At 37.2% G+C, this 21,557-nt stretch overlaps 1 protein-coding gene across 8 annotated transcripts in view; it reads left to right on the forward strand.

Annotated features, from left to right (window-relative positions):
* The window catches only part of SYT1 (synaptotagmin 1), a 608,049-nt gene that overhangs the window by 116,844 nt on the left and 469,648 nt on the right, over positions 1 to 21,557 (forward strand). For 6 of the 8 annotated variants that reach the window (XM_061415614.1, XM_061415607.1, XM_061415613.1 and 3 more), the window contains exon 2: positions 5,337 to 5,441. The exons of the other annotated variants lie outside the window; for them this stretch is intronic. The gene's annotated coding sequence lies outside the window, so the exon portion shown is untranslated. The remainder of the gene's footprint in view (positions 1 to 5,336; positions 5,442 to 21,557) is intronic. 8 annotated transcript variants of the gene reach the window in all.

A 21,557-nucleotide genomic window follows, 5' to 3' on the forward strand; every position in this document is an offset into this window, starting at 1 on the left:
AATTAAACATCTCACTCTGTGGGAGATGTCTATTAAAATTCATAATTTATTAGATTTTTTGTCTATAAGCTTTTATGAATTCATCTGTATCATAAAAATATAACCTTTTAATATTATGTAATTTAAAGTAGATATATTTGTTAAATTCCTCTAAAGTGAAAGTGAAATTCTTCAGCCGTGTCCGACTCTTTGTGACCCCACGGACTATATAGTCCATGGAATTCTCCATGCCAGAATACTGGAATTGAACCCAGGTCTCCCGCACTGCAGGCAGATTCTTTAGCAGCTGAACCACAGGGAAGCCTAAGAACACTGGAGTGGGTGGGATCTTCCCAACCCAGGAATCGAACCAGGGTCTCCTGCAATGCAGGTGGATTCTTTTCCAACTGAGCTCTGAGGGAAGTCCCAATAAGTTCCCGTCAAATAAATAGCCCCAGAGAGTCTTTTATCTTTATTTATCTCTAAATTGATAATAACTAAAAGGATTTAGAATTTTGTGAAAATATCAAGAGAATTTGCTGAAAAATAATTGTGTCTAATCTTAAAATGATTGAACCAAATGTCTAAAAGAAGTGCATTAAGATAAAATGCATTTTGCTTTCAAGTTAACTTACTCATCCTTATCTTTTTTATTCATTTAATTTGCCAAATTGGTTTACTTATATGTTTCCCATAAGCTACAGTTATACTCTTCTTTAAATTGAAATATAGTTGACTTACCATGTGGTGTTAGTTTCTGGTGTATAGCAAGGTGATTCAGTGTGTGTGTGTGTGTGTGTGTGTGTGTATGTGTGTATATATATATACACACACACATATATTAATATATTTTTTCATATTCTTTTCCATTATGGTTTATTACAGAATAATGAATATAGTTCCCTGTGCTATACAGTAGGACCTTGTTGTAATCTGTTTTATGTATAGTACTTTGTACCTGCTAATCCAAAACTTTTAATTTATCCCTTCTGCACCCTCTTTGGTAACTATAAATTCATTTTCTGTGTCTGAGTCTATTTTTAGTTTTTAAATAAGTTCATTCATATCATATTTTATGGTTCATATATAAGAGATACCGCATGATATTTGTCTTTCCTTTTTGTCTTCACTTAGTATAGTAATCTCTAGGTATCCATGCTGCTGCAAATGGTATAAGTTCCTTATTTTTACAACTGTATAGTAGTCCATTGTATATCCATATACCACGTCTGTATCCATTCATTTGCTGATGGACTTTTAGGTTGCTTCCTTGTTGTCCTGGCCATTATAAGTAGTGCTGCCATGAACACTGGGGTGCCGGCCCCTTTTCACATTAGCGCTTTCTCCAGATACATGCCCAGTATATTGCCACATCATATGGCAACTCTAGCTTTTTAAGGAACCTCCATATTGCTTTTTGTATTGGCTGCACCAGTTTATGTTCCTACCAACCATGTAGGAGGAGCCCCTTTTCTACAAATCCTCTCCAGCATTTGTTATTTGTAGACTTTTTGATAATGGTCATGCTGACTGGCTTCGGAAGATACCTCATTGTAGTTTTGATTTGCATTTCTCTGATACTTAGCAAAGTTGAGTATCTTTTCATGTGTCTGCTGGCACATCTTTATGTTTTCTTGGGTATTCTGCCCAGCTTTCGATTGGATTGTTTGTTTGTTTTGTTACTGAATTGTACGAACTGTTTTTATATTTATAAATACTGTTTTTAATGATGAATCACCAGAAGCAATGTTATTAGTCTAATAGACTCCACTTTACCATGCAAAGTTGACCTCACAAGAAAGTAACTTTGGGATAAAAATAATAGTAAATGATTGCTAGCACTGGGAGACAGTTTTGTAAATTATCTATTCATTTGTAGATTCAGCATGTATTTGTTGAGCTACTGCTATATAGAGGGGTAGCCAAATGATATTCTAGGCAACAGTGAACCAAACTGAAAAAAAAAAAGAAACTAATTCTTACAGATTTTTGAAGAGGTGGTGGTGGTGAGAGGAAGAAACAGACAAGCATGTATGTAATGATAAGTACTAGGAAGAAAAATACATTAATCAGAAGTTAAGAGTGCAAATCTACCTAGACCTATTGAACATCAGCAAGTCAGAAAATTAATTTTTAAATCAATACAATAAATTTCACTCCTTAGAATAGGTAAAAGAAAAAACACTTTAATAGTAATAAATACCCCCAACTCAGTCTGTTATCCAAAGAGTAGCTAAAGGGGTTAGATGCCTCAGTGGCTTCCATGGCTCTTCACATCGTGGGCAGAGGCTGCCCCACGCCTGCCTCCAGGCTTGACACCCTCCGTGCCTCGCCATACTCACTACATTACAACCGCACTGACCTTTTCTATCGTCCTTGTTTCTCAAACACATGAAGCTCCGCTCTGCATCACAACTTGAGCTTGTATTATTCTGCCTGGAATCTACCCCTTGACTCCACCCTACCTGCAAATCCAGCTAATTCCTGAATGCGATTTCTGCAAGGACACCAATTCTGGGTGAATCCCCCCTCCTCTCACTCTCCTAGCATCTTTACCTTTTTGAAATTTATTACATTTAAAGTGTGTATCATACATACTCTGTGTGTATGTTTTTGTCATCTCTCTCTTTCATTAGCCTGCAAGCTCTGTGGGCCGAGGTGTGGCGGGCACCAGAGGAAGCCGTTTGTCTGCTTGCCAATGAGCACTCACTCTCTTGCACCCTGCCTGACATGAATAAGCGTTTAGAAAATTGCTTCTAAGAGAAAGAATTTCCATCAAAAGTGTCTTAGGATTACAACACATGGTTTTATGTAACACATTGTAAAGTAGGTTCTGATGGGAGTTGGTAATATCCTTTTAAACTATGTGACTGAGCTACATGATTCTAGTTGAATCTTTTGTTTTTAAATCTGTGTTACACACTGTTCTTGCCCCAGACGCTGCTGGAAGTCTACCGCTTGCTTGTAGGCTCATAGGCCCAAAGACAGATGTTTTTTAATCTTTGCTATTTGGCTTCCAAAATGGGTATATATTACTAACTCATGTATTCTCACCAACATTTAGAAAGTGACTCCAGGGACTGTGCTCTGAGAAATCAGATACTTTCTGGGACTTGTAGCCACGGGAGAGAGATTTTTAATGCTTTCTGGGTGAGAAAAGCCATTTGGAATCATTGTTGGAAAGAATATGCAATTGTGAAAAGCTACAGTTGGGTAAACTAATAAATCATTGCAGAGAGCAATATAGATCTGGACTCTATTATTCCATCCCCTCACCTCACGTGAGTGACAGACACCCTCATCAATGTGCATAAACACACAGAAGTGTTTTCTACATTTTTCCAAATGAGATCTTAGAATTATCCTTGAGGATGGGAAGAGTCATTTATCAATGCCTACCATACCCTAAATCTCCACTGTGGCACTTAACCTATTTGTCATAATAGTTTATATTCTCATCTGTCTCTCCAGTTCTTTCAGAGGCAAGAAAGTATCTTGTCCCATTTTTTTTTTTATCACGAGACCTCCCTGGCCAACAAAAACAAATTGTCCACAGTAGACTTTCAATTAATATTTGTTAAATATAATGGGAACAGCCTGAGCTGAAGTCAGCCTTCCCTTGTCTGTCTCAGCCAGGCAAAATGGAGCTCAGAAGCCACTCAAGGAATTATGTTCTCTTATGCATCTTCTTTTCCTTGAAACCAACAACTAAGGTTTTCACAAACCCAGGAAACCCCCAAAAGATTTTCCAACATGGATGTAAGACAGAACGATTCTGGCCCATCAGTTGGCAAAGAGGACTCCTTAATAACGGCAGAGGAACTATAAAATGCTATTCAGAATATAAGGAAAGCTGTAGGAGATTGTGCATTCATTTAACTTGTAGTAGGAAATGTGAATCCTCAAATAACAGTGTTTCCATGTTAGCTTTCTCCAGAGAACTGAAACTCTAACCGTAAAGAGAGCAGAATGGTCTGATAAGTATCAGAGCCACTGGAATCAGCAGAACCTCCATTCTTAATCGGAGCTACAAGATGCAGCTGATAACTTAAAGCCTCCCTGTGTGTGTCCACATTTGTGAATGAGCTCTGCTACTTATGAGATTTCATATTCTAAAATCATTATTTAAAAATCTCAAATATAAGATAGGTTGTTCTGTTTCTGAGAATATATAAATGCGATAAAAAGTGTATTAAAAAATAGAATAAAAAGAGAAGGAAAGAATAGGGGGAAAAAAGGATTGAAAAGAAAGGAGGGAGGAGAAAAGGACAAAAGAAGCAGGGAAGGAAGGGAACTATGAAAATATTTGATAGACCTCCTCCACAACTCAAATGCTTTTGTATGTGCAGTGTTTCAGTGTCCTTCCTAAGGTAAATAGCCAATCCTTTCCTTTTTATTAGCACGGTTGCAGCTGCTGTTGCTTACAAAGAGATTCACAAATCAAAATAGACTCAGTTAGCTTTTCAATAATTCTAAAAGGTGGGGGAACACTGCCAGAGAAGAATGGCACTCCAGTATCCTAACAAGGAGTCTTGTTAGCAAAACAAAGTGTGAATTGCTTAGAGATAATTCCCCGCAGGAGGTAATTCCTTTGGGTGCCTTCTGTGGCAGCACATGCTATTTCTCCTCTCCGGAGCAATGCTATGGAACAGGCTATGTTGGAAGAAATAGGGGGAAAGTTGCTTTCTTTTCTTTTCTTTTTTTTTTTTAATTGGAGTACAATTGCTTTACAAGATTGTGTTAGTTTCTGTGTACACATGTGAATCAGCTATATGTATACATATATCCCTTCGCTCTTGATCCCCCCTCCCACCCACCAGCCCACCCCTCTAGGTAATCAGAGAGCGCCAAGTAAGCCACCCATGCTATACGGCAGCTGCTCACTAGCTCTGTGTTTTACGTATAGTAGTGTGTATATATATATGTCAGTGCTATTCTCTCCATTTGTCTCACCCTCTTCTTTTCCCCGTGTCCACAAGGCTCTAGTGTTTTTAAATTTGAAATCATGTTAACGTGATATTAAAATGAACAATCATGTCAGTAATAGTACTCTCTACATCTGCATCTCTCTCCCTGCCCTGGAAATAGGAACACTCTTTGACATAAATCGCAGCAAGATTCTTTTTGACCCACCTTCTTGAAACATTTCTTCTTCTAGATTTTTCTTTATGTCTGCATGATGCATACTTCTTGGTTCTTAGCCTGGAGCACCTAATGCAACCGGGAATTAAGGAAGCTAGAGCTGGATGTGTATAATGAATGGGTTGCCTCTGCAAAAGTCTATATACACAGTAGCGAAGGTGAGTACAGAGTTGCAGGCCAGCATTTTTATGAATGTTTTAATTCTTTCTCTCAAGGAAAACCAGGAAAACGAGAACTAGCAAGAGCTTGACAAACACCTGCCTTCAGATTGGAAGACCAGTCACCTGTCATTCCTGGACACTGCACTGCAGCTGTCTAAGGTACATGGAAAAAGAAACTTTGGTATCTTTTGTTGATGATCTTGTGATATGTGGAAGAAAAATGCATTTGTATGGAAAATTATAGGACTGCATCTCTTATTTCAAGTGAATATTTTTTGGCAGTAAAGGAAATCGTATCGTTCATATCTTTTGAAATTACTACTGGGTATTAATGTCCTTGACATGCTGGTTTAGTTGATGGGGCCCTGGCCACCTCTATGACATTGTTGCCTTCTCCCATTTTCATTCTGTACTTTATCAGATCCAAAGTTGTCATGGTTCATTATCTGTAGATGATCTTGAGCAGCCTTGCATTCTGAAAGAATATGCCATAGCATCTGCCTCTGTGCTTCTGTGCCCTGCTACTCAGATGAGATTTTAGCAACAGTATTGAGTAAGGGGAGGGGGTGGAGGCAGAATTTGTCTCAGGCTGATGTTTCTTTGTGCCACACTATGTCTTACTCTTTCTTGTAAGCCACATTCAACAATGAAGAACATATATCATATTGTGATATTACATATGTTAGTGTTCGTAATTGCAGTTGTAAAGTATCTGCTTGAATGTCCTAACTAATGAATTCCATCAAATTCAATTATCATTCTTAGATTCTTCATTAACCAATCAAATTGCTTCTTTGGTCTGTCATGTCGAACACCCTTTCACTAGTCATAAACAAGATTCTCTGAAGTAAATTGGAGGTGATTAAATTATCTCACTTATTATTACTGGGAATACCATGTTAATGAAGTTTTGGATTTCTAAAGAATCACCTTTCACATGATTCTCATTGTATACAGGGGAAATAATACTATAGTATGAGGCTGTGTCTTGGGCTTTATTCTTCTATTTGCATCTTAATTTTTTCTTCCTTAGGAAGTTGGCTACAGTAGGTCTCCAATACTAAAATCATACACAAATAAAACCGTGATATACTCCTACAAATTCATCATCTTATTAAATAAACCTGTCCAGTTGGCTTGTATTATAAAACAGTTCTTCACCTTTGGGGAATGAGCAATTGCAATACTAGAATTTTCTCTTATATCTAATGCAGTATGATGTTATAGGATCACTGTAACTGCTGAAACATTTTTTTCTAATTTTTACGATTTCCCTACATAGATTATTAAAACAAATGAAGTGACTCTGAAACTGCATGTTACCAGGACTCAAAAGTAGTTTCCTAAGTAAGAATTGTCACTGTGAGTATATAATGGTTATCTCAATCATTATATAATGAAAGACACTGCTGCTGTTCTGACAGTGTGGTTCTCACCATACAGTTCTTAAAATATTTCCATTTTGTTCCCTTCTACTTAGATGCCTTTTAGAAACAGTTTCATCTTCTACTCTTCAAATATTTTGAGAAACATCTCAAAAGGTAGCCTGAAGCAAATCTAAGAAAATATCTATTCCTACGTTCCACATGAATCTTTGGTAATGGGCTCTAGAATCAGCATTTTAAATATGTATATCAGATCATCTCAGAGCACTGCAATACTCTTCAATATGTCGGCAAGGAGACAGACAAGAGGAAAATATTGTAAAGCTATAGACATGTAATTGACATGAATATACTGAAAACAAATAAGGATTTTTATTTTTCCTGCTGCTGCTACTGCTGCTAAGTCGCTTCAGTCGTGTCTGACTCTGTGCGACCCCATAGACGGTAGCCCACCAGGCTCCCCCATCCCTGGGATTCTCTAGGCAAGAACACTGGAGTGGGTTGCCATTTCTTCTCCAATGCATGAAAGTGAGAAGTGAAAGTGAAGTCGCTCAGTCGTGTCCGACTCTTTGCGACCCCATGGACTGCAGCCCACCAGGCTCCTCCATCCATGGGATTTTCCAGGCAAGAGTACTGGAGTGGGGTGCCATTGCCTCCTAGGACTGTACAAAGGATTTTAGACTGTTTTTCCTTTCATTTGAGTCTTAAATATTTTGAAATTAAATCTTAAAGATGTTAAGGAAATAAACGTTTGTCACCAAATAGTAAATGATCTCTGTGATAGTAAAGTGTATTAAATTCATATTTGTACAATTATTATTTTCACACTTGAATCTAGTTTTATGAAATTTTCAAATATCAAGTCATTCTTTCAATATTAGATATGTCTAACAAGCATCATTTCTTTAAGAATTCCAGTCTGTACTTTTGTTACGCTTTCCACTGAGATAACTCCTGTGGGTGTCAAACTTTCAAAAGATTATTTATTGGTACAACTAAGTAAAACCTTTTGGCTCATGAATCCATCATAAATGGATACCCCATTTATTCATAAGTGAATATTTTTTCTGTTATCTGATTTTAGGGAATTCCCTAATGTCAGACACAATTTGCCAACTTAAAATGCCAAATTCTGAAGTATACATTGAAGTTAGAAGAGACAAAGGCCTGTCTTCTGAACCATGAAGAAAGGAAATGTTGTGATTACCTCTGGCACTGGATGAGCACAAAAAAGCAACATTAGATTTAACAGGAAAACTGTAGAGACTATCTGACCTATAAAATTAATTCTTGTTTCCTACATTGTAGAATCTACTGAGACAAAGGTTAGAAGGGGCAATGATCAAAATCTTTAGGTTTTCAGGTGTACTTACTTTATAAAGTAAACATGTCCTGAAATAGTTGGAATAATTTGTCTTCCAGATTCATAAGAATCATTTTATCAATAAAATATTCCTGGTTTTCGGCTGGTTTTAAAAATCACATTTACAATACAGGCAGACATTCAATTCAATTGGGTTGTATTTAAAAAGTTTAACTTATAAGTTGAATAATTAGAACTCAAAACATTTTCACATACATATGATGCTATAAATGTTGTTGGATGCTCACATTCAATTTTTTTAAACCACAAAATTATAGTCAAATTATGTTATTTGTAAAAGAAAGAGCTCTGAAGTGGAAAATCGTAGGAAACAATACTATGTGATTCTAAAAAGTAAACCAATTAAACAAAATATTTTTAAATACTTGTTTACTTTGAATATGAACACTAAAGAAAAACATGTTTGATTATAAGTAAATGAGAAACTGAAAGAGAGGGTAGGGGATTTTTGTAAAACACCAAGATAGTATCTATAACATGAGTAGTATTCTTCTGAACAGAGGAAAAGTATAAGAAGAGAAGATAGGAAGAGAAGAGCTTGAGGAGCAAGTGGTATCAAATACAGGTACCCAAGCAGTATTAAACTTACTATTAAGTAGAGAAGATGCTTGTTAATGGTCTGTTTATCACTCAAGGAAACAGGGGTGTGTGTGTGTGTGTGTGTGTGTGTGTGTGTGTGTGTATGTGTGTGTATGCATGTTTAGTCACTCAGTTGTGTTTGATTCTTTGCAACAGACTGTGGCCTGCCTGGCTCCTCTGTCCCTGAAATTTTTCCAGGCAAGAACACTGGAGCGGGCTGCCGTTTCCTCCTCCAAATGATCTTCCCAACCCAGGGATTGTACATGTGTCTCTTGTGTCTTCTGCATTGATAGGCAGATTCTTTTACCACTAGCATCAGGTGTATTCCGTTTTTTAAGTGGATCGATCCATATTGTAGGTTCACATCCATTTAGAAAGCAGATCAAGAGAAAGGTTTAAGCAGAGACAGTGAGCATGAATTAATTCAATGGACATTAGCAAGTGATATGAAAAGAGAGAACTGGTGATCTCATAGCCTAATACCAACAGCTTTTGCTCTCAGTGACTCAAGCTACCACTCAAGGTTTTATTGGACCCCACTGCCTAAGGTATTCTATCCTCTGTGACTTTCAAAAAATTCAGCATCATGTTCAATTGGACAAAAATTATTACCTATTTGTTGCATCTATCCCTACAGGTTTTTCTTTAATTTGCCAAGTATTTCTTGAATATCTACTTTGTTTTAGGTACTTTGCTAAATTTGCTACTTTTAGACCAGACTTTAGACCAAAAAGAATATTTTGCTCTATTTGAATTTTAGTATTTTCTATTTTACTATTTGTCTTGCTTTTCTAGTCATTAAATTTGGATAGTTTGAGGAAACATAGAGTATCTGTACCTGGGATGGTGAAGTGAAGTCTAGATAATCCAAGGAATGGGGCCCCAATAAGGGCATATGTGTCTTATTCCTCCTCTCTTCTTTGGAGGTCAAGGAAGTCTTAGCAACTCTGAGTCCCCTTTACTTTTATTTACCCTAAAGAACAAGTGGTAGAGGTGGAAAGGAAAACAGAATTATATCCTCATGACTAAAATTCTTCCTCCAAAGAAAAATTGATAATTGCAAAATAAAGGCCTGTAATCATTAGCGTCTCTTGATTTGATCAAGTCTCAATACTAAGCTAATCTTCAGTGTAAAAAGTACTTTTTTTTTTTCCTGAAAAAAGTGTCCATAACATTTCATTGGTTCTAAATTTTAGTAAAATAAATTGTCTAAAAGAAAAGTTTCCAGAATCTCTATTACTATTTAGGTTGAGGCACAACAGAAATTATCATATAGGTTCCTAAAATCCCTCTTCACTCCAGAAATTCCACTAGGGGAAAAAAATGGTTCTTTTTCCATTGAAGAAAGATTTGAAGAGATTTTTAATGTGAAGCATCCCTCTTCCCCAATCCATTCTCAAGAGTGAAGGATAAAATGGAATATTGGCAACATTCAAATGAAAGTCTTGGAACAGGAATAGTCAATGTCTACCTTGAGTTATTTCTATCTCTGCTTCACAACTTTCAAAAACCACTATGAAACCTCTGGCTTAATAAGACCACAAAATGGTATTGCCACTCAACCTTGTGTGAGTTCCCCAAATGCTTCTGTTCCTCCCTGCCTTTGAAGTGACACTTGAAATTGCTTGACCAGTCCTATATCACCAATTATCATCACATATAAGTTTGTTGGACATTTCGTAGGTTTTCAACCAATATATTTTTGTTCTCTACTAGCCCTTGGCGCAATAAACCTTGTCCATCATAAAGCCTGGGTCACAAACTTATTGAATCAACAGTGCCTCCTGTGCCAGTCAGTTTTCCAAGCACTATGTCCAGGCTTCTGTTCTCATAGAGGGTTCATATTAGTGGAGAGGCAGACTATTAACAGGAAACACGTACATATTCAGACCCACAAAATAGTTGTCATCCAATAGTTCTAATCTACATTTTCTTCCTTCAAATTTTTTCCAATGATCTTACTCTTTTTAATCTCACTGATTCTTACTGTCGTTCATGTGTTAAAATCCATCAATCCACTTATTTTAACTCTTTTAAGGCTTTACAATTCTTAAATGCCATGTATAAATTTACATATTAGATAAATCTATATTGCCTGAGAAAACTAATCTGCGTTGTTGTTGTTCAGTCGATAACTCGTGTCTGACTCTTTCTGACCCCATGGACTGCAGCACGCCAGGTTTCCCAGTCCCTCACCATCTTCTGGAGCTTGCTCAAACTCATATTCATTGAATTGGTGATGCCATCCAACCATCTCATCCTCTATTGCCCCCTTCTCCTCCTGCCCTCAATCTTTCCCAGCATCAAGGTCTTTTCCAAGGAGTCAGTTCTTTGCATCAAGTGGCCAAAATATTGGAGCTACAACAACAGTCCTTCCAATGAATATTCAGGACTGATTTCCTTTAGGATTGACTGACTTGATCTCCTTGCAGTCCAAGGGACTCTCAAGAGTCTTCTCCAGCACCACAGTTCGAAGGCATTAGTTTTTCCGTGCTCAGCCTTCTTTATGGTCCAACTCTCACATCCATATACATGACTGCTGGAAAAACCATAGCTTTGTCTAAACCATAGCTTTGGACCTTTGTCTACAAATGATGTCTCTGCTTTTTAATACACTATCAAAGTTTGTCATAGGTTTCTTCCGAAGAGCAATCATCTCTTAATTTCATGGCTGCAGTCATCATCTGCAGTGATTTTGGAGCCCAAGAAAATAAAGTCTGTCACTGTTTCCATTGTTTCCCCATCTGTTTGCTATGAAATGATAGAACTGGATGCCATGATCTTAGTTTTTTGAATGTTGAGTTTTAAGCCAGCTTTTTCACTCTCCTCTTTCACCTTGATCAAGAGCATCTTTAGTTCCTCTTTGCTTTCGGCCATTAGGGTGGTATCCTCTGCATATCTGAAGTTGTTTATGTTTCTCCTGGCAATCTTGATGCCAGCATGGGATTCATCTAGTCAGACATTTCGCATGATGTACTCTGCATACAAGTTAAATGAGCAGGGTCACATTATACAGCCTTGACATACTCCTTTCCCAATTTTGAACCAGTGCATTGTTCATGTCTGGTTCTTAACCATTGCTTCTTGACCTGCATACAGATTTCTCCAGATGTAGGCAAGGTGTTCTGGTATTCCCATCTCTTTCAGAATTGTCCACAGTTTGTTGTGATCCACACAGTCAAAGGCTTTAGTATAGTCAATGAAAAATAATTAACTTTTTTTTTTTCAAATTTTCTTGATTTTTCAATGATAACCTGATGTTGGCAATTTGATCTCTAGTTCCTCTGCCTTTGCCTAAATCCAGCTTTTATATCTGGAAGTTCTCAGTTCACAAACTGTTGAAGCCTAGCTTGAAGGATTTTGAGTATTACCTTCTAGCATGTGAGATGAGTGCAGTTGTATGGTAGTTTGAACGTTCTTTGGCATTGCCTTTCTTGGATTGGAATGAAAAGTGACCTTTTCCATTCCTGCAGCCACTGCCTAGTTTTCCAAATTTGCTGGCATATTGAGTGCAGGACTTTAACAGAATCTTCTTTTAGGATTTGGAATAGCTCAGCTGGAATTCCATCACCTCCCACTAACTTTATTTTATTTTATTTTTTTTGTGGTTGTTGTTTTTTAAATAGTAAGGCCTTCCTAAGGCTTCCTATTTGATTTCACACTTGACTTCACACTCCAGGATGTCTGGCTCTAAGTGAGTGACCATACCATTGTGGTTGTCCAGATCATTAAGACATTTTTTTTATACAATTGTTCTGTGTATTCTTGCCACCTCTTCTTAATCTCTTCTGCTTCTGTTAGCTAGGGCTAAGTAATGTCAGGGTGACTACATTGTGGTGATTATGGAGTCAAATACTCCACAATACAAGGTACTAATAGCATCATTTCTGATCCTCAAATTTTTCTTTGTTGCATTTCCCAATGACTACGTGTCTGATTCTGATATAAATCAGAACAAATCTTTTGCTCTGTTGTTCTGTCTGGCGAAGGAACTTCACAATGGATGAAGTCATAGTAGCCATTTTTAAATTTAGTAAGGATTCTGTGTGTCTAATCAATATGAAAGAATAGACTTCTGAGAATTCATTGTGGCAATAGGAAGGAAAATTATCTAACTGAAGATAGGTTAGAGATCTGGAACTGGAATTCTCACCTAAACTCAAGACCAGCAAGGAGCTCCTTCCTACTTGATGAAGCAGCAAGAAAATTGCACCCAATGATACAGGGAAGTGACTAGAGCTTGTCTGCATAGGAATCTAGATGAAATAGAGGGGAAAAGTACCTGTCTTGTGACATATCAAAAGACCATGCTTGGGCATATATCAGTATGGGACTTGAATTGTATATTATTTACAGTGCCTGAATCCTCCAAATGTAATTTATATAAACTACTGAAAACCTACAATTCTATATGGAAACATGTCTGAACCAAGCACATAGGAATCCCAAAGGAAAAAACAACCTGAAAATGAGTTTACAGTTTAATGAATAGTGATAAAGCCCCACATGAGAATTATCAGCATAAAGATTAAGCAGGCACCGTAAGGAAGAGCATTTGAATCCTAAAGCTTTGAGATGGCTTAACAATATGAAAAAACATAAACTAGTCCCTTAAAAAATTATAGATAAATAAGAAATAAAAACCAACAATAAGACACTATGAGAACAAAATAGTAGATTTGAAGTATCAAATGCTCAAATATAAGAAAACTATAGTTTTTTCCTTGGTGTATAGTTGCTTTCCAATGTTGTATTAATATCTGCTGTACAGCAAAGTCAGTCAGCCATATATATATATATATATGTGTGTATATATATATCCCCTCCTTATTGGATTTACTTCCCATTTAGGTCACCAGGGAGCACTGAGTAGAGTTCCTTGTGCTATACAGTCAGTTTCCAAATTAAAAAAACTAATGAAAACTTTTAGGATGAAAAGAGAAATGACCTAAGAGTATATTAATGGACTGTGAATTACACCTAAAGAATTTTTCTAGAATAAACACAGAATGTTAAGAGATGGAAAACTTAAAAGACATAGAGGAATAAAATGAGAAAGCACACTAATGTCTATTAGGAATGCCAGATGATTAATTACAAGATAATAGCTGAAAGTTTTCCATATTTGAAGAAAGACATGCCTGGAACGTTCCATAGACAGAGGAGCCTGGCAGGCTATAGTCCATGGGGTCACATAAAGTTGGACACAACTGAGTGGCTGAGCACACAGCTATGAATACCATATAGAAAATCACTCCAAGCCGCAAACCAGATAAGGAAAAACAAATTCAAATATATTTTAACAAAGCCACAGAACTACAAAGATAATGCAAAGATCTTAAAAATCAGGTAGAACAAAGAGCATATAAAGAAGCAAGGAAAAAAAGAATAGATATCTCGTCAACTAAAATACAAGATGACAACACGAAACATAATTTCGTATGTTGAAGGAAAGGAGCAAACTCGAGTTCCACATTTATATAAACTTTTATCAATAATGAGATCAAAATCAATGCATTGGTCCTTTTTAAGGAAATGGCTTAAAGAAGTTCACCACTCATAAATAATTTTGAGTAACTGTATATATATATATAGATGGATAGAGATATATATATATATAAATATATATATATTTATATATATATATGGAGAAGGAAATGGCAACCCACTCCAGTATTCTTGCCTGGAGAATCCAATGGACAGAGGAGCCTGGCAGGCTACAGTCCATGGAGTCACAAGAGTGGGACACAACTTAGCAACCAAACCACCACCACCATATATATATAGTGATTTTAGTCAAACCCCAGTTTTCAGCCTTGAAAACTTAGTTATTCTAGGATTCACTAAACTAAAAAGACATTATCATCAATGGCATATTATTACAAACCAAATTCATTGCTGACATATCTCTGTGTCAAAAGTTGAAATTTTAATAGCATCAGAGAAGTGCCCTTTTGATAGGTAGTTAACTGGCCTAAAATACAGAAGCTTCACTGGCCTCGTCATTTATTTCTTCAGATATCTAATCTGTAACATTGTCATTCTTCTGAACAGAGCTTCAAATGTGTCTTCTAAATCATCGTTATCATTCTTGACCCATCATTAAATGTAGACTATTGCATTTTAGCGGAGAAGGCGATGGCACCCCACTCCAGTACTTTCGCCTAGAAAATCCCATGGATGGAGGAGCCTGGTAGGCTGCAGTCCATGGGGTCACTAGAGTCGGGCACGACTGAGCAACTTCACTTTCACTTTTCGCTTTCATGCATTGGAGAAGGAAATGGCAACCCACTCCAGTGTTCTTGCCTGGAGAATCCCAGGGATGGGGGAGCCTGGCGGGCTGCCGTCTATGGGGTCGCACAGAGTCGGACACCACTGAAGTGACTTGGCAGCATGTAATGAATTAAATGGAGTTTCTGGTTCAGAACAGCTGAAGTGTTGAAAACTTGCTACTTTTAAAATCAGCATCATTCTAAGATCTTCAAATAGAAACATAAGAGTAAGGTGGGTACAATCACTGGGAACTCTACTCAATACTTTGTAACGACTTATATGGGATCTAGAAAAGGGTGGATACACTTGATTCGCTTTGCTGCATACCTGAAACTAACACAATAGTGTAAATCAATTGTATTCCAATAAAAGTTTAAAAAACAAGAATTAACATAGGGAACTATATTCATTATCCTATAATAAACTATAATGGCAAAGAATCTGAAAAAGAATATATGTATGTATAATTAATCATGTTGCTGTACAGCAGAAATTAACACAACATTGTAAATCAGCTATACTCTAATAGAATCCATTTTAAAATAAAAGAATTCAAAGAAATTTAGAAAGAGCAACAAAACCCGAATTACTTAAGGTTTGAGACATCACTTTGTGAGAAGACAGCAAAGAAATTTCAAGATGTTAAAATGAGAAACGGAGAAGCATGAAATATGAATTTAAAATACATGTAGGCCATCATAAAAAATGGTGGACACTGAAGATCGTAAAGGGCAAAATGTGTTCACACTGTCTGAAGAAACCACAGAAGGAGTGCTGAAATCTGTTCTTGAATTGATTGAAAAGATAGAAAATTATCTTTTGTGAAAAAAGTTATACAGTTTTTCCTGACGATGAAATAAATTTTTAGAATACTTCTCAATTATCAAATATTTATAGATAAGTTTTGACACTGTACTTGGAAGGCTTGGAGTGATAAATCTGAAGATTAGGAGTACAACATCTTAATTTTCTAGGTGCTGTTATTTTATAACTTTGTAAAATATAAGTTTTTTAATAACATTATAACTTTTTTATAAATTTGTTACAACACTGAATGAGCAATGGGAGAGTTATATATATATACACATAGACAGATCTTTAAAAGACACTTACTCCTTGGAAGGAAAGTTATGACCAACCTAGATAGCATATTGAAAAGCAGAGACATTACTTTGCCAACAAAGGTCCATCTAGTCAAGGCTATGGTTTTTCCTGTGGTCATGTATGGATGTGAGAGTTGGACTGTGAAGAAGGCTGAGTGCCGAAGAATTGATGCTTTTGAACTGTGGTGTTGGAGAAGACTCCTGAGAGTCCCTTGGACTGCAAGGAGATCCAACCAGTCCATTCTGAAGGAGATCAGCCCTGGGATTTCTTTGGAAGGAATGATGCTAAAGCTGAAACTCCAGTACTTTGGCCACCTCATGCGAAGAGTTGACCCATTGGAAAAGACTCTGATGCTGGGAGGGATTGGGGGCAGGAGGAGAAGGGGACGACAGAGGATGAGATGGCTGGATGGCATCACTGACTCGATGGACGTGAGTCTGAGTGAACTCCGGGAGTTGGTGATGGACAGGGAGGCCTGGCGTGCTGTGATTCATGGGGTCACAAAGAGTCGGACATGACTGAGCGACTGAACTGAACTGAACTGAACTGAGACAGATCTTTATATCTATATATATATAGATAGATATATCTTTCAGGAAAAAAGAAAAGTCTGTTTCCAAAATGGCGTCTCTCAATAAGGCAGCCAAGTCTGGAGAATGGGCAGATTAATCATTTGGATTTAATGGTTGTTTTGATGTTGTATAGAAGGTAAAATGCTCATCCTGTGATGTTATTCTAGGAAGTCCTCCTGCAGGAACAGACTCAGAGTCATCCCACTCAACATCCCTCATAATTCCAGTGGGCACATTCCAGGTGGAGAACAGATAATAAATTCTTTGTTGTTTCAGCAATTTTTAATTCTAAAAATATTGGAGGTTCTTAATCTACTGCTTCTTCCTCTGAGTATGGATGTGACGAAATTCTTTTTTTATAATTTAGACCCCTGAATAAGACTTTATAAACTGGTTTATAGTCATTATACTTCAATTTGATTTTGGATGCAAAATGTCCTACAGAGTCTGCTGAAATCAACGAAGGAAATAATTCCAAAAAGTATTTACTCATAGAAATTCTCTGTGGTTAGGAAAATGTATGTTATTCTATTTTTATTTACCAGCATCCTTGTTCTTTACTTTGTAAAAGCACTTTGAAGGAGGGACAACATTTAAAAGATCACAAAGAGAGGAAAAATTATATAAAACTTTAAAAATTGTATTGACTGTACCTACTTTTCAAATGGACTACCATCTTATATTTATCTAATCTTCTCTGATTCCATTATGTTGTGTGTGGGTAGGGTAATGTTCTCCCACCAGTTCCTTCTGTATATGCAAGAGCTTCCAAACCAAAAATCTAACAGTTTGTATTCTTGTACTGAAAGAAATATTTCTGGGGAATAGGGAAGATAGTTTGTATGCATACATCTGACCTTGTAAAATATAATCTTTGTGTTTACCATAGAATTGAATTTATATTGGTGTCAAACATTTATGCCAGTTTGTTTTTGTGTATCTCTAATATGCCATTTTATGGAGAAGGAAATGGCACCCCACTCCAGTGTTCTTGCCTGGAGAATCCTGTGGACGGAGGAGCCTGGTGGGCTGCTGTCCATGGGGTCACACAGAGTCGGACACGACTGAAGCGATTTAATACGCCATTTAGTTTGTAGATCTCTGATACTTTAGAACATATGACAGTTCAAAGAAATCTATGTGTTTTCTCTAAAACTTTTTAAGCTTATAGTTTTTTTTTTTCCTTTTTAAAGAAATGAAACAATTACATGCTTGCCACAAGTTTTGCAAAGATTTAGCTAACACATTTCATAACTAAAAATGGCCTCTGCCTATTATTTATTGCTCAGAAAGTAAAATTTAAGTATATTAATCAACAATTCTATAAAGAATAAAAGTTATTAGGTTTCTAATAGTTACAGTTCTTTTTTATATGTAATGAAATTCAGATTTCATCTAAAAGAAACGAATAATTCTTTCACAGTAAGAAAGGATTTCTGTTCATATCCTGAAACTACATTCTTTAGCTTGTGGAATATAAATCATCCACTTGCTTGGTATGGTTGCTGAAACTTCAGTTCATGAAACTGAATATATGTTTTTTATATGTCTCTTTATAATAGGATTCTGGACTATGATGAGTGGTTTTCCATACACACAGAAAGGATTAGATACATAGCTTTCTTTTTTCCAAAAATGCCATCACCATTGTTAGTCTCTGAATATAGGTGGAAAACTGCCTTAGTGTTTCTGATATTTCTCTTTTTAAAAACTTAAGACACAATGCAGAATGAATAACTACTAAAATTTAATAAAGCATGACCATGAAATAACGAAACTTCTTTTTTTCAAAAAAGCTCATGTACTGAAATTTATATTCAAATGAATGTTGCCCTTCACTGTTGTCACCTTGGATTTCAGAAATGCTGCTGTTGGTCAAAGCATTTTGTTAAGACATTTTGAGGTCTGTCTTTAGAGACAGTGTGCGCCAGGAAGCATTCCTCAAAGAACACTGGAAAGGCATTATGTTATCATGATCAGTGCAAATGTGAAGGCAGACTTTAGGAGGTATTTCTTTCTTTTGTAGTGTTTTTTTTTTTTTAATTTTGTGACTATATTTATTTAAATTTTTCAAAAGCACTAAGTCTACAGCCCTAAGATACTCAGAATGACATTCTGTGCTTTCTTTGACCTGAGATTATTTCTTTTAATGTGTCTGTGCCCTCTTCACATTAAATAGGCATTCATAAAGTATATTTTAATTCTAAATAGTACTCTTTTTTTCTCTAGATGAAAAATATACATATCTGCAACATATGAGGAGGGCTCTGAGCCTTGTAGAATCATGAGGTCTCATGTTGGTTAAAGGCCTTCATAGGCTATGCTCAGAACTTTGGACTCTTCAGATATTAAGAAAACAAGAAACACAGATTCTTAGGCTGGATCAAGGAGTATGCCTTCATTGTTTTACTCACTTTTTATTTGCTGCTGCTGCTGCTAAGTCGCTTCAGTCGTGTCCAAGTCTGTGCGACCCCAGAGATGGCAGCCCACCAGGCTTCCCTGTCCCTGGGATTCTCCAGGCAAGAACACTGGAGTGGGTTGCCATTTCCTTCTCCAATTTAGTTATATCTTAATCCCAGACAAATATATAAGGTTCTTACTAGAATCCATAGGACTGTACATGACCTGCCCTCTGCTACTGCTCTTTAACATGATATAAAACTTTACAGAGCCTATAGTACTCTGCATAGATACTGTTTGATATTCACTTTGCATTAGTCAGTTAAGTCACTAAGTCGTGTCCGACTGTGACCCCATGGACTGCAGCATACCAGGCCTCCCTGTCCATCACCAATTCCCGGAGTTTACTCAAACTCATGTCCATCGAGTCAGTGATGCCATCCAGCCATCTCATCCTCTGTCATCCCCTTCTCCTCCTGCCTTCAATCTTTCCCAGCATCAGGGTCTTTTCCAATGAGTCAGTTCTTCACAACAGGTGGCCAAAGTATTGGAGTTTCAGCATCAGTCATTCCAATGAACACTCAGGACTGATTTCCTTTAGGATGGACTGGTTGGATCTCCTTGCAATCCAAGGGACTTGCAAGAGTCTTCTCCAACACTAGGTATAATGGGCCTTCCCTGATGGCGCAGGGGTTAAGAGTCTTCTGCGAATGCAGGAGACACAGGAGACATGGGTTTAATCCATTGATTGGGAAGATGCCCTGGAGTAGGAAATGGTAACCCATTCTAGTATCTTTGCCTAGAAAATTCCACAGACAGAGAAGTCTGGTGGGCTACAGTCCATGAGGTTACAAAAAGTCAGACATGACTGAGTGACTGAGCATGCACATCAGGTATAATGCCAGACACCTTGCACATGTTCAAAAAATACTTATTGGATAAATGAATTAATAAGTGACTGAAAAACAGACATAAAGAATAGACTTATGGACATGGGGAGAGGGGAGGAGAGGGTGAGATGTATGGAGAGAGTAACATGGAAACTTACATTACCATATGTAAAATAGAGAGCCAATGGGAATTTGCTGTATGGCTCAGGAAACTTAAACAGGGGCTCTGGATCAACCTAGAGGAGGGGATGGGGAGGGAGACGGGAGGGAGGTCAAAAGGGAGGGGATATGTGTATGCCTATGGCTGATTCATGTTGAGGTTTGATGAAAACGGCAAAATTCTATAAAGCAATTATCCTTCAATAAAAAAGAAATTAATTTAAAAAAAAACTTCTGGCAAAAAGTGACTGACTGAATCAGGGCTGGTAACTAGTCTGACTTTTCAGCCATGCAGGATAGTACTTAGAACTTTCAATTTTGGTTGAATAAATCCTGAGAGATATTGGTCTCCAGTATTCTTCCTCATGGTGTCTTTCTGTGGGAAGTGGCAGAGTTTGGATTTTGTACCAAGTGTAATGGGAAACCATTATAGAGTGTTCAGTGGGAAAATGCCATGAACTGATTGACTACCTTAGAAATTCATTCTAGTTCCTGTGGAGAAGATATATTTAGGTGTCAAAAGCACAGGCAGAGAGACCAGGAAGGAGTTATTGCAGCAATGCAGGCAAAAAGCTATCAGAGGATTAGTAGCTTTGATTAGGCTCACAGCAGTATAGAGGAGAAAAGTAAAACGATATGAGACATGTTTTCAAAGTAGAGCCTATATGACTTGTTGATAGAATGGTTATGGAGAAGAGGAAGAAAATTAAATAATTATACTAGACTTTTGCCCTGACAATTTGGCAAAGCCTTTCACTGTGATGGAGATGAATTAAAGCAAGATCAGATAAGAGAGGATAAAGAAAGCTGTAGTTTTATATAGTATGTTTGGGATTCTCGTTGGACTTTCAAGGGATGATGAAATGGCCATTAGATACAAGAGGCTGGGCCCCAGGAGAAATGGCTGAGATGGAAAGATAAAAAGAATATTTGTAATAAGTAAGATGCAGCAAATAAAAGAACACCTTACCAGAAGTTGCTTAAAGAGAAATACTCCTGACATTTGTGTTGTCACTGCCATGTCTGCGTGTGAGGTTTAACTTCAGAGAGCACTGGGCTGACTCAGACAGGCAAACCCTGGGTCAGCCTCGGAGCGTCTCTCGGTTTCGCCCCCACTTTTGCGGTGTCAGTGCTGCAATCCAGGCATCGTGTCTTCAGTGCCAACAGAGAAAGCAGGGTAAATGAAAGAATATTTATTGTATTGCCCGAAAGGGGGATTGTTTTTTTTTTCCAGTTATCTCTCTCTCCTCATTGGAGAGCAAACTTTTTTCCAGAAAATCACCAGCAGATTTCCCCAATGTCTCTTGTTCAGAGCAGTATCAAATGCCCTTTCCCTGGAGAAGGAAAGAGTACTATCTCAATTGACAAGACAAGTGAGTCATTTCTTCTGGCCAAGGTTCCATCATTAATTATTTTCTTAAATAATATGCCAGAATGTCTAAGGAAGGCAACCATCCATGTCTGCTACAGGAGACATTGGCTTTTAAATCAGGGTAAGATGATGTCACCAAAAATATATCCACTGTACG

This window comes from Bos javanicus, chromosome 5 (genome assembly GCF_032452875.1).
Source record: "Bos javanicus breed banteng chromosome 5, ARS-OSU_banteng_1.0, whole genome shotgun sequence".
NCBI classification, from domain to species: Eukaryota; Metazoa; Chordata; class Mammalia; order Artiodactyla; family Bovidae; genus Bos; species Bos javanicus.